Raw genomic sequence first — 11,948 nt, forward strand, 5'->3', positions numbered from 1 at the left:
TTAATATGAAATCATAAACTAATACAACGTTATTACTTATTAACAGGTTATAAAAACAAATTAAAGAAATTAAAACTGTAAATAACAAGTTATTGATTGAACTGTATTTAAACTTTAGTTGTTCTAAAATAAATACTATTTTATAAAGTTTTCAAAAAATCTAATGTTGATGAAATCTTTAATTAAAAATATGTAGCTAAATAAACTTAAAAAATTCAAAACATTTATTTATATGAAACAAAAAAATCAAATCAATATTGTGTTTGCGTAATAAAACAAACGTCAATATAAAAATTAATAATTTGTTTTGGCTTTTAAGTTTGCGTCATATTAAACTGTTTATATAAAGTAGTAATCTACAGGATCCACAAACTATACAAGCAGTAAAATCTTGAATAAAATAATAATACGGTGATAATAAAATATAATATCATAGATATATATATATATATATATATATATATATATAAGTTTACATTGTTTTCGTAAGTTTTCATAGTAATAAAGTGTTTTTATTAAACACAAAAAAACACTAAACAGTGAAGCAGATAAGGTAAGATAGTAAATAATAAAAGACAAAAGCATACAGATTGTGATTTTATGATTGAGATAAAATAGCAGTAAGTAATAGAGTTCAAAATATTTCAATTTTTATTTTTTAACTTTTTTATTTCTGTTTATAAATTGAAATGAGAAGATATAAATTATTATCAATGAATAAAATCAGCAGCATTAAAAAATGCTAATAAACAAAGCAGTATATATTACTTCACGTTTATTAACTTACAAGAACATAAAGAGAATCTAAAAAACAAAAATTATAAAGCAAAATCTGCAATGTATGTGTGCAAAACTTGTTGAACTAACACAACCAACAGTTGATTATGTCTGAACTATTCTTATACTTCGCTTTATATATACTTTATTATATCAAAAACTTTCTATAATTAGCTTTTATATAAACTACTACAATTTTTAAATCGAAGTCTCTTTATGTGAATTCGCTGTCCAGTAGCTATAACTTGATTAGCAACGAATTCTATTCGTGTAGGAGATCGTTTTGTTGAAAAATTTATTTTCTTTTTAAAATGTTTCCATTTGCCTGGTTTTAGCTTCACTTTAAATTTTTGCTCCTCTTTTTTATTGTTACTTGATGCGAAAAATTTTTGAATTAAAGTTAAATTCATGTGAACCTGTAATTTTTTAAAATAGTAAAAAAGTTATAGTAAAAGTTTCAGTAAATTCTGTATTTAGAATATATATCAACAAACTTATCAGTTAAGATGTTTTTAGTTTAAAAATTGTTTTACTAACATTGTAATATAGCTTCAATATGAAAAAATGAAATAATAAATGTTTTTATACACCAATTAAAATCATTGCATATATATGTTAATTCTGATATGTTTTAAATCGGTCTTGAAAATTAATAAAAGTATAAAAATACACAAAATTTATTTATATCAACTTGTTAAAAACAACTTACTTTTGAGTTTCTTCTGGGATTAGAAAGTTTATACAAGAATGAAAAGAAACAAGAACAGCTTTTACTTGATGATATTTTTTTGCTACGAAAGTACGCACCATCGCTGTTTGACCCTCGTAATACTATGTCTTTTACTGAAATAAAAAAAATTATTGTAAAAATAAGTCATAAAAGAGTAACTATTATTGAACTAATGGCACAAATTTAAAATAAGTATTTTCTTGTAAATAAATGTAAAACTCTATTTTATACAAAAAAATGCTTAAAAAGTTTGGTATAAGGACCTGGTGCACGAAAAAACCTTTCGGTTATCGAGTCATACACCAGAACAGCTTAACGTTATGTCCAGGACAAATTGTGCTAATTCATTTAAACATTTTCCTCTATAAACGAGTTAGTGAAGTTTAAAAAGTAACCAAGTATGTTAAATAACGTAAAGTTATGTTTTGAAAAATAACTTAAAATAGTTCTGGTTTAATTTTTTTTTATTTACTACTAAAACTTGTTTTTATACATGTCTAAAAGCAAAAAGTATAAAATATTAAACTAAGTTACATCACTAAGAACTATGTCAATTTTTCTAAAACCATTGTAGTAAACTTTATAGGTACTTTTAATAATACTATTGATAAATGATACGATTTGAAATAGTAAAGTTTCTAGATTATTTCACTTTTTTTTTGTTTAAATTAAACAGTTAGTAACTTCAAAATTAATAACAATGATCAGTTTAGTATTTCATGCTGTTATTGTTGGTTTACTTTTCTAAACGAAATTCTTTACTGTTTACACCTACTTCTTAAATATCTTTTAATAAGCTTTTAAATCTTAATAATAATAGATAATTTTTCTTGCATGTTACACGTTTTAAATGAGAAATAACTTGACTAAATAAAATGTTAAAAACTAACATCCTTTTATTTTCATCCACTTTTTATATCTCCACAAGCTGGGGCTGTTGATAAAATTTTCTTCAACATCTGTAAAGTGATAATTACTTAAATAGATAAAAAATTTCCTAAAAGTTTTACACTAAAATAAAAAAAAAGCTAAATTTAGCTTTATAGTTTTAATAAATTTACTTTTTATCAATTATTATTTTCTAAATTTTCATTAATACAACATTATAATAGTTTAACTGTATTTTAAAATTATTTAAAAACGTTCAATTACAATTAGGAATATAACCAACAACTAATATAATTTATTAATTTCGTTAAACAAGTCATAAGAAAGCATTACTAGTTTTTAAACGTTTTAAACTTGTATACACACTAATACTCAAATCCAACCTCGTTTTACGGCACACATTGGGTATTGAACTTCTGCGACAATATCGTCAATAGCTATTAAACTATTTTCAGTTTTTTCTTGTTTTGTTTGCTTAGTTTTACGTTTTTGAAGAATTCTTAATACTACCTATTAGTTTAGTTTATATTAGCTTAGTTAATACTTAAAACTTACTTTTATCTTATTTATAAACTAGTACTTGAAAACAAAAACAGAAATATTAATACTATATAATTTGTACAAGTTGTTGTCTAAAACAAATATTTTTAAGTATTCACAACATATAGAAACTTAAACATGTTTTTTATTAATGTAAATACGTTTTTCATTAATGTCACTTTCAAAAAAATCAACAAGAAACGTATAACTACTTTATTTGCATTTTACAAAGTAATATAAAGGTTATATCATTCTATTTCAATGTTTAGACCACAAGCCTTCGGTAGACTGAGACCCAGGTTTCGTTTTTATTGAAACTCGTCAGTCAATCGCAACCGAAAAAAACGTGTAGTCGTCAATCTACACAAAAACCTCAATCTACCAAAGCTGTCTGATGTGGTCTGATAATCGAAGAGTTATGACCAAACATTTATGTTAAATTGAGCTTGTCTCACGGCATATTTAATTTAAAACTTTTGTTCTGGTAGAATTTCGCTAATGTTATCTTTAAACATTTTACAAGGTTTACACTTATACTTAGTCAAAAGTAAGTTATATATTACTTTTTTTATATAAAGCTAAACAAAAACAAACTTTTTCAAAAGACAAGTATATAAAAGGACATTTTTTTATTTAAAAGAAGTTTAGAAAAATTAACTTTAATTTTAGAAGGTTATAAAAAACTGCTTAGGATTATTTCATAATTAACACGAATTTTAATTATGGTGAACATCAGATTTTAATAAAACAAACAAGTTTAACAAAACGGGCAAAAGTTAACCTGGAACTCTTCAAGGCTGGAGGTTATTGATTCATGGTTCTGTTGCCATGACTTCTGGTTGCTAGTGACGACCATGAAGCTGCTTGGAAGGTAATCAACATTAAAAACACTATTTGGTATCAGGAAAAATTCTATCTTTTGGTTTTGTGACGTCATCGCGTGAAAAAAACTTACTCTGACGTCATCTCCTCTATTTTTGTAAAAAACAGGGGATATCAGATACACAGGATTGTCAGGAAAGTCAGTAACAATAAATCTTCGCTCAAGTCTTGATATAGTTTCGATTCCCGATGAAAAATCAAACTTACTTTTGGCGAACATTTTGTCGACACTTTGCACAATTCTGAATGGAGGTTTCTCATTTGCTGATAGCTGCAGCCAATTGCAGCTGATTTTGCCGTCCTTATTGTACTCGAAACTGCACCGGTCGAAGTCGGAATACACTTTGATTGGCTCGTTTGTGAACTTGTTGTTGAATGATGCAAGAGTGTAGTTTATATGTGCTGAAAAGTATTTTAATTTAATAAAATTTTATTTTTTGGATCGTTCTTGTTGTAAATTCACGGTAAAAAGAATTAAAACAATGCTTTTTTGCATTTTATTTTTTTACCGTTTCTTTTAACGTTTCTTAAAAGGTCAGAAAACAAAATGAAAAAACTATTTAAACTTTTAAAATTGTGTTTAATTGTTTTAAGAAAAGCTGAACTAAACTTTTGTTTATGAAACTAAGATTTAAAAAAAAAAATTACTTTTTTGTGTTGTTGATGTTGCTTGTGTTTTCCATTTAGTTGCGGGTGTTTGTTGAGTTTCTGTAATTAGTACAAGTTTTTATTAATGTTTTTTAAGTTTAATAAAAGTTATAACATTTTTAAAGTTAGCATTATAAACAAACTCCGAGACAGTTTAAGATCAACTATTTTCAAAAATAAAAGTTTATTATTAAAGTAATTTTTACTACATTTTTGCATTATTTTATGATTTATTAATCGTAAGACATTTAATAAAAATATAATAATGTTTTTAATTAGTCATAACATAAGCCAATTTACAACTATATTGTTGCAAATGTTATGGATTATGTTCAAAAGAATGTTTATAGTTTTTAATAGTGATTTTTCAAGTATGAGTTTAAACAAACTTACTATTTTTCAAAACTGTTACAGCAAGTGTCCAACACATAATTGCCATAGTGAAGACACAAAAAATTGCTAAAACTGTATTTTTCTGATAACTCATGACAACTCAAAAATCTAAATTTTGTTATTTAGTTACCTTTTAGAATTTAGTTCATTACTTTTACACTTTTACATTTACTGAACCTAAAAACTCAAATAATGTAACTTTTCAAGCATTGTTCAAGTTCAAAAAAAAAAAAGGAATGCTTTCATCATTACTTATAACATTTTCTAACTTAACCAAAACATAAAACAATCGATTCTTTGAGAGTCTACAATTCAATTTTGCACAAATTTTTTTATCTTAACATGTATGACCTTTTGTTCAATAAAATTAATATTTGATGGTAAATATTATCGGAGAAAAAAAAAAAGAAAATTAAAACTTGAAACAAAGACTTTATGAGCGTCAATTATTTGAAAAATATTTTTCTTTCAACAAACTTCTTAACGTCAATTGACAAACTAGCGCCTTCATTAGTCTAACATAACTTTTTGCTTACGATTTACTTGTTTGTTTCAGACAAAATAAAATGTTTATATAAATTCAAAATTTCAATGTAGGCGACTCTAATAAAAAAAATATTTTTTTTTCTATTTTTTTGTATAACACTTTTGTTATTTACAAAAAACAAAACCTTAAATTAAAAGAAAAATATGTTGTTTGCTAATTTAAGCAACTTTTGAGGGAAACACTTTATCGGCATTTTTATTTTGGGATTCAGTGTAATTTATAAATATTGGTTTTACTGACCTGCTTTAATTGCAGCTAAAAACTGATAAGTACAAAATAAATGCAGCACCTAAATATTTCTAGCAAAATAAACAAAGTACGTTAAGTTTCGAAATCGAATTAAAGTCTATTATTTTAGCAATTTAACAACCTAATTGTTTAAAAATATAAACTTTAAAATCTTTAAGGTTCACTATTATATAATTAAACTTTAGGTTTTAGCTTTTAGGCTAAGTTGTTATCAAGGTTTTTTTTACAAATCCGAAGGATAAACATTTTATTTTGCACTTACATTAATCAGTTTATAAACAACTCACGTAAAAGCTTAAGATATCTAACTAATCAAAGTTTGTAATGCACTAAAAAATACATATGCTCCTTGAAAACCAACAACTAGGTGATACTAATCAACCCTACTGAATAATGTTGGTGTTTAAAATACCTATACATTACCAAAACGTTAAAATCTTATGTAACATTTTTTTTTCTGAAAAAGGTAAAACTATCTAACAGTAAAAAATTCAAAAACATTGAAAAATTTGTTTGTTGATTTACGACCTTGGAAAAAAAAACTCCATGCTATCAAGTCGTTACAAAACATAACCTAACACGAATACAAGTGTACAAAAAATTGAAATTCAAAGTTTTATATCTCCTGCTAAGATTATTTCAACTATTTAACACAAATCGTAGCAACAATTTTAAACTATTGTTTGCTAAACAGACAATAAAGTATTTTGTACTTATAGCTTTAACTAGACACGCAAAACTATTTCCGCGAAAACGTGAATGATAAAAGTATTAAGAGAAGTTTTTAAAAACATATCAAAAGATTAAAACACAATTTACTTAAAGATAAAAACGTTTACGTATGTTTAACTCTTTTGAGTTATAAGTTTATGTTGTGTAACACCAACAAAAAAGCTCCTTAAACTATTTAAAAATTTTTTTTTACTAAAAAACTCAGCTTTTAAATTTTTACAATTGTGTTTAAAATTTATAGTGTAACACAAAAGTTTACTAAAAGTATAGTAAAATAGTATTTAAAAGCTAAAGAGACTTAATAACTAATTCTAAAAGAAACCTGTTAAAAATTTTTTTAATCATTTTTAGTTTTTGTAACGAGTATTGAACTCAATAATATCATAATAAATTCTAAAACGCATACAAACTTAATTAAACTTTTATTTTGCATTTAACAAAGTATTAGAAGTAGTTACGGTAACTAAAAATATATAAAAGCACGCTTCTAAAACAAAAAATTTAATCTAAAGAATAAAACTCGACAAATTCAAAGCACTACCAGTAAAAACTCAATCAAGTTTTTATATTAATCTTTGAATCTAAAAACCGTTCAAGTTCAAAATAAAAACTAGTTCTATTCAACATTCTGTTGTTTGAACTTATTGCGTGTGATTCGGAAATTAAATTTACAGCTTAAACTTTTACCTTATCTCATTTTGATATCTAAAAACTCAAAGTAAATTCTTACTCTAGCTGGTGTTTCTAAAGTAATTCTTGTGAATTTAAGTTAATGAATTTGAACTAGGTTTAAAATTATTCTACGGCATTTTATTTCAATTTAGTCATAGAACTTAAAACTTTCTCCCTTTTTGATAGGATTTAAAAAGTTTCCATGAAATATAAACAAAAAAAAAACAAAAAATAGTTTCTAATTAATTACAATTACCACTAATAATACAATTACAACATAACTAAAATAGTATAGTTAAAATAAAACAGTTTTAGCTTATAAAACACCCTTAGTTTTTAATAGCATAAATACAAAGTTCAGTTATAAAAACTTCTAGCTATGAAAATTTCTGTTTAATTTTTTTTTGTAAGTAAAGAGACTCTTATTAATCTAGAGATCAAAGTAAACTTTAATATTATGATAAAATTACAGAAATATAAAAATAATATTTGTAAAAATATGTTTTGCAATACTGATTAATTTAAGCATTTAAGCTTAGATCGTGAAAGATATTTATCACAATTTTTCTTAACTTCTTCGAAAAATCATTAAGTTTAAAAGTTTATTTTTTATTTTTAGATTAATTGTATTACGTTACGAGTTCCACGTTTGAAACTTCTTTGTAATTTGTTTGCATAATATTAGTTTCAAACGTTAAAGTCGTAACGTAATACAATTAATCTAAAAATAAAAATCAAACTTTTAAACTTAATGATTTTTCGGAGAAGTTAAGAAAAGTTGTAATTTTTAAAATATTTTGATACCACACAATAAGCAAAAAACACTTAGGTAAATATCTATAATTAAGATGTTTAGTAAACTTAATACTATTTTTCATTGTTAGTTATCTGTTTATTATTTTGATTACATATAGCATTAATTCACTTGTTGATATTAAACTTTGGCTATTATCTATCTACTAAATTTCTTTAATCGATTAAAATTCATGTAAAGTTTGATAAAATAGTACTTCTTAACCTACAAAAATTAATATTCGTAAAAGATAATGTTTTGAAGTTTTGTTTATAGTGAAGTCTTTAATTTTATGCTCTGAAAATAATAAGATAGCTTTGCATTAAAAGAATAAAAACATGCATTCTTTTCGTAACAACAATAAAACATCAAAAATAGTTTTTAGTCTGTCTTTTATATACGTCAATGTTAATTTAACAAACAAAAGTTCAAAAAACTAAAAACAAATAATAAAGTAAAATTTTATTGAAAACTAAGTTGATATGTTTTTAAAAGTATTTGCTTTCTTGTTTTGAGTTTTAACAATGAAAAAATAAACCGTATAAAATCGAAATGAAGTAAATCTGTATCAATTTAATATTCGTGACATGAATTTTATATGCAGGCACGAATTCCCATGCTAAACTCCAATTATTTAAAGAAGTAGAATTAAAAAGATTTAAGTTTTCTAAGAAAACACGCTGAAAAAGCTTTAAATTTCCCATGGTCTGTTTAAAAGACTAAATTATTATAAAAATTACATAGGTTAGTTATTTTTGGAAATAACTTTTTAGTTCAACAGTTTATCTTTTTTAGTACTTGCTAAAACTTTAATAAAATTAGCGAATTGAAAAAAATAAAAATTTCTTTCAAAAATATATCTTAATAATAATGGAACTGCTGTTTAAGTTTTAATAATAATCACTAAAAAGGCATAATAATAAAATGTTGGGTTAACTAAATGATTTTAATACTTCATTTCAGCTTTTTCTTCTAGTTTGTATCAAAACTTTATAACAGTATGTTCTAACTACAGATTTAAAACACCATTGTATTAGTTCAAACACTTTTACTTACCTGTAATTCTAAAATAACTTATAATATTATTTGAAAATAATGAACTTTACTTCACTACCACCTACAACAGTATCCGAGACAACCCACGACCGGTTTTGTCTTGATTAGGTCGTCGATTGTCTCGAAAACTGTAGTTGATGGTCGTGTGGTAAAATTCAAAACTTATTAATGATGGTGCGAAACATCTCACCTTTGTTGATGATAGCCGTAATAGTTACTGTTAAAAACATAATTAGTTGGACACCTTGTACAGGTACGCATTTGTAAACTTTGTCAGTGAAATCTATATCAAAAGTACTGCTTGTAAACATTTCAAATAGTTTTAATTACCTATCGAGTACAAACTTACCACGGTATGTAAATTAACTTATTATGTTATTGTAATTATATAGCTAAATAAAACTATTTTTAAAAGAAATTAGTTGACTTTATTGATGTACAGTGTTGATAGTAGAATTTTACGTCGAAACAAATCTTGTATTCAGTAGTTGTTTGAATACTGTTTATATACAGTTTCCATTTATTAATACTAAAATTCACCTCCTAATATTACCCTCGAAAAAATATTTTCGAAGCTGCTAACAATGTTAATTTTTCTTAACAGTTAGTTAAATTTTTAGTAGTTATTCTTAAAAATCTAACATTATACCACTACTATTTAGAAAAGTTTTTAAACTATTTTTTATGTGCTGTTTAATAAAAAACTATCATTTACAACTAACAAAGGTAGGACACAATGAAAAGTTAAAAAAGTTCTTTAAACAAATAACCTATGTAACTTTTGTAAAAATTAATTGTTTCCAAATAAACCATGGGATATTCATAGTACGTTTTATATGTTTATTAAAAATTTAATCTCTTTAATTCTACTTCTTCCAATAATTAGAATTTATCATGAGAATATTTGCTAGCATATAAATTGCATGTCACGAATAATGAAATGACATCGTTTTAAATTCATTTCGATTTAATACGGTCGTTTTTCTATTTCTATAATAATAAATAACAAAAGTAATGACTTTAAACTTTATACATTTTGCTTTCAATAAAAATAAAAAATTAAAACGTTATTTTTAACTCTTAAAACATTCTTTGTTGATTTCACACCAGTAGGAATAATTAAATCTGAACCAAAACAATTCAATTTTATTTATAGTAATGACTAGCAAATTTACCATCGTTTTAAAGCAAAACTGTTAAAAAACATAGTATAGAACGAAATATTGTTAGTTTATACATCTTAGGAAATTGAATTTTTCAAAACATGATTATATGAATGTTTCCGGCAAAGCTCTATTTACTAAACAAAACTTACATATATTATAGTTGAGTAAACAAGGTAGGTAAAACTAGCCAAAGTATCCAAAAGTGAACAAGTTTTTTTAGAGTTAACTGAAAAAGTTTAAAATTAAAGTAAATTAAATGTTTTTTATTATGTATTTTATCATATGCTTTTGTGCTTATTCTTTGATTTTTTATTTTAAAAATCTACCATGAAAATGATTTAGTGTCTGTTAAACCGAAAAGTAACACTAAGCAAAATTGTTTTACAAAATAACCTAACAAAATATAACAAAAAATAAACTATCTTTTCTTAATCGTTATTTATAATTATTTAAGTGCTCATTATATTTAACAAAAATCTATAAGTTCAATAAATAAAACTAACTCATAATTGTAGCTGTACTATAAAAACTGTATTACAAAAAAAAAATTATTCAATCTTTTGTCTTTCTTTGTAAAAAAAAATTTCAAAATTTTTTAAATCTCTTGCATGTTAACGAACATTAAAATACTTATTCTTAAAATAAAATTTAACAGATGTCTAGAGAAGTTACTAATGTTATATAGCATTTTAGTAAAATTTATAAATAACTATTAAACTCAGTATTTGTAAAAAAAAAACTATAATGTATATGTTTATTTTAACTTTATTTAAGCTTTGATAATAATGTTAAACACTGTGAAATATATTAGATTGTACGAATATTAACTAAAATCGTTAGAAAAATGTGAAGTTTATTAACTTAAATTCACAAGAATTACTTTAGAAATACCTGCTAGAGTAAAAATTTACTTTGAGTTTTTAGATATCAAAATGAGATAAGGTAAAAGTTTAAGGTGTAAGTTTTGTTTCTGAGTTACACGCAATAAGTTCAAACAACAGAATGTTGAATAGAACTAGTTTTTATTTTGAACTTGAACGGTTTTTAGATTCAAAGATTAATATAAAAACTTGATTGAGTTTTTACTGGTAGTGCTTTGAATTTATCGAGTTATATTCTTTAGATTGAATTTATTGTTTGTAAAAGCGTGCTTTTATACATTTTTTAGTTACCGTTACTACTTTTCATACTTTGTTAAAAGCAAAATGACAGTTTAATTAAGTTCGTGTGCGTTTTAAAAGTTAGAAAGATATTATTGAGTTCAATACTCGTTACATAAACTAAAATTCATCAAAAAAGTTTTTAACCAGTTTCTTTTAAAATTAGTTATTAAGTCTCTTTAGCTGTTAAAATTGATTTTACTCTGCATTTGTAAACTGTTGTATAACACTATATATTTCAAATATAAAAGTAAAAGTCTAATAGCTGAGTTTTTAAAGTAAAACTAAGCTTAGAATTACTTTTTGAGAAGTTTTTTCAATGGTGTTACACAACAGTCTTATAACTTAAACAGATAAACGTACGTATACGTTTTTATCTTTAAGTAAATTGTGTTTTAATCTTTTGATATGTTTTTAAAAACTTCTCTTAATACTTTTATCATTCACGTTTTCGCGGAAATAGTTTTGCGTGTCTAGTTGAAGCTATAAGTACAAAATACTTTACTGTCTGTTTAGCAAACAATAGTTTAAAATTGTTGCTACGATTTGTGTTAAATAGTTGAAATAATCTTAGCAGGAGATATAAAACTTTGAATTTCAATTTTTTGTACACTTGTATTCGTGTTATGTTATGTTTTGTATTGACTTGATGGCATGGAGTTTTTTTTCCAAGGTCGTAAATCAACAGACAACTTCCTAAAATTTTTTAAATTAT

This window comes from Thalia democratica, chromosome 3 (assembly GCF_965202585.1).
Source record: "Thalia democratica chromosome 3, ktThaDemo2.hap1.1, whole genome shotgun sequence".
Lineage (NCBI taxonomy): Eukaryota > Metazoa > Chordata > Thaliacea > Salpida > Salpidae > Thalia > Thalia democratica.